Below are 3,458 nucleotides of genomic sequence, written 5' to 3' on the forward strand. Positions count from 1 at the left end.
CATGTTTTTTTTAAAAAAAAAAAACAAGAACAAAAATGTCATGCTTTGAATAAATAAATAAAGTAAAATATACACTTTTTAGTCAAATGTATTAATAAAACTTTCATTTTCTTTTAAGCATTTATGACATGAAATCGCGAAAATAGTTTTCTTCTTCATCATCTTCCATCATCCATTTTATCCAAAAAAAAATCAATTTACAAGGGAGCACTATTTTAAAGTGATCGCAAACAATCTTTTTAGCAAAAAAATATAAAAAAAAATATTTCTCAAAAAGTTTTTTTCATTTTCATTTCGCAAAAAAAAAAACATAGAAAGGGAAATCATTCCATTTTGAGTAAATTATTATCATACGTTTTTTATCTTTTTTTATAACTGATAGTACTTTCTGTTGAGATATGTATGTGTGCATTGCTTGAAAACACTCATCCTCCAGCCTTTNCCCAAAAGAAAAAGAGTTTGGCTCTAACAAACACTAATACTACCCACAAACTAGAGCACATTGGTCTTGCTAAAGTTATTCTTGCTTGTGCTATTTCAGAACTCCCTAACTAGCCAAAAACATTCAAAAGAAAATCAAATCAATTGGGGCATCCTTTTTCGATAAATCCTTTCCATACCCGTTCCCTATCCTTAACGAAACCCATGCCTAAAAACTAGGGGCAACTTTGACATTCATGGATCCATATCTCCGTACTTATTTTACCAAACACCAACATCTTTTTGGTGTGTTGATATTCACATATTACATGCCAACGTGGCCATCCCAGTGTCCTTTAAATCCTTACCACTTGCAACTTTCCTGTGAATTCAAGCTTGTACATATCAATGTCAAAAGAAAATGCCAAGCATTGTTTTGAATATCCGACTTTATAATTTTTGACATCCATTGTTTTTTCAAAATGTAAGACATACATGAATTTGATGATAAATTTAAAAAAATCAATCAAAGGTTAAAGAGTTTCAAAATACTCATTTGCATAATTTTGCATCAAGCACAAAAAAAATCATTATCTGCATAAATAACTATCATGAATATCTTCGTCAATAAGATACTTTATGAATGGTTATCAAACCTCTTTCATTTCAAAAGTACAAAAAGATCAGCATGCATCTAGGTTTCCTCTTTCAAGTTAGCCAGGTCTTTCTATATCGGTCTTCTACTCAGCAATGAAACCCTGGACTCAGCACCATCAACTCCTACAATAACCACTGATTCAGAGTATCAACCACCATTACCATTACCATCATTGGCGCTTAGACTGTGGAGGCCTCAAGCGCGAAGAAATTTAANGAACCAATGGTCACAATTGGCAGTTCTTTTCTTCGTCTGCAAGAAGATCCCATCTCTCCCAAAGGACATGACCAGAGTAACTTTGGAGATGCTGGAAATGTAATTCCAGTATTTACATTTTATTTTTGCTGAGGATTTGGTTCAGAGGTTTAGGCTGGAATTGTGTTCGAAGCGATTACTTGTAAATTGGTTATGGCACTTCAGAGGTAAAGCAATTGCATTGGTCAACTCAGCTTTATGGCGATGAATTCAAAGATTTGAAAGACTACAATCTATACTGTGAAGTAACTCATGGACAAGTTCCACCAAGTTTTAGGGATAGGAAGTCTGATGTTACCTCTTTAAGATTTGACAACCAACCCAATCCTAAGGTTTTATAGCTTGCAGAGGCAAACGTAAACGCTCTCAAAGTGAATGAGATATTTACAATGGATGGCAGGGAAATGCATGTTAGCATTGTTTAAAGCTTCCGAAATGAGTCTTTAACATTGAGTGACCTCGTGTTTGAAGAGAAGATGAATGAATAATAGACCTTCTAATTTTTTTTTAGAAGTTTTCATAGTTGGCCATGCGAAAAGAGCAACAAGATCATCGTATGAGGATGAAATTTGTTCAAGGACAAAATTAGCAGAATTGGTGTCCGCATAGATAATATGCTGAATATATTGCAAAGAACCTACAGACAACAACGAACGGGTTTAGCTATTTGGATTTTGAACTTGGCTGAAAATTAATTTCGATTAAAGTTACTCATGCACCTCCCCAGCAAGTATTATGAGGTTTGTGAGCTTCTTCATCAAATATTATGAGGAAAAGGTTGAAATCTTTAATATAGGAGGGCGAGAGAGAAGAGGTAAAAGTCAGCACCAGCACGAAAGAAAAGTTCAACATAAGTTACCACTCAAGCCAGAATGTCTTTGCATCAAAGATGAAGTTGGAAAGTAATTCGATGCGAGATTCTTAGCTGGGGCAAAATACCCCAATGGGTAGCAAGTATCTACCAAAGAAGGACGATGATGAACAAATGCATGTTGACAATCATACTTCACATCATCGTCCAAAGATGCATGGGGCAGTTAAAGCTGCTAATAAAAAAAATATATGTCAAGAGGATTGTACCTTCATTTTACACGGTTACTGCACAACAGCACATACGTCGACTGAGGCAGCACTTTTTTTCTTTGGTATATGGAATGAAAGCAGTACTACCCTTAGAGGTAGAGATCCCATCCTTACGAGTATTAATGGAAACCTAGTCAGAAGAAGCATATTGAGTTAAGACCCGATTCGATCAACCGAATCTCATTGAGGAAGAAGATTGACCACGACATGCCACAAACATTTATACCAGCAAAGAATGAAGAGGGCATTCGACAAGAAGATACGCTCTAAAGAATCCTGAGAAGGAGAATTGGTCCTAAGAAAGATTTTGCCAATACAAAAAGGTCACAAGGGCAAGTAAACTCCAAGTTATGAAGGCCCATATGTGGTAAAGAAGGCATTTGATGAATTTTCAAAAAGGGTGCAAACAAGGTCTCACGCAAATTCCCGCCCAAATATCAGTGTATTCAAAGGAGAAAGTTCTGAGCTATAAGAAGATCAATTACTGCAACGCCAGGATATCTCAACATCTCCAAATTCTCCAGGTTTACAAGGCTTATGTGCCTCTCCAGGCTCTCCAGGTTTACGAGGTTTTGCGCCTCTCCAGGTTTACAAGGCTTTTGCGCCTTTCCAGGTTCTTCAGGTTTACGAGGCTTTTGCGCCTCTCCAGGTTTACGAGGCTTTTGCGCCTCTCCAGGTTTACGAGGCTTTTGCGCCTCTCCAGGTTCACCAGGTTTACGAGGTTTTGCGCATCTCCGGGTTTATAAAACTTTTGCGCCTCTTCAGGTTCACCAGGTTTACGAGGTTTTACGCCTCTCCAGGTTTACAAGGCTTTTGCGCCTCTCCAGGTTCACCAAGTTTACGAGGTTTCGCGCCTCTTCAGGTTTACGAGGTTTTTGCATCTCTCCAGGTTTACGAGGTTCTTGCACTTCTAAAAAAAAAAAAAAAAAAAAAAAGCTCAGTTATCATCCTGGCACCAAAGCCCAGTGATCATCCTGGCACCAAAGAATAAACAAAGCCCAGTTATCATCCTGGCACCAAAGCCCAGTTATCATCCTGGCAC

Source organism: Vigna radiata, chromosome 1 (assembly GCF_000741045.1).
Source record: "Vigna radiata var. radiata cultivar VC1973A chromosome 1, Vradiata_ver6, whole genome shotgun sequence".
Taxonomy (NCBI): domain Eukaryota; kingdom Viridiplantae; phylum Streptophyta; class Magnoliopsida; order Fabales; family Fabaceae; genus Vigna; species Vigna radiata.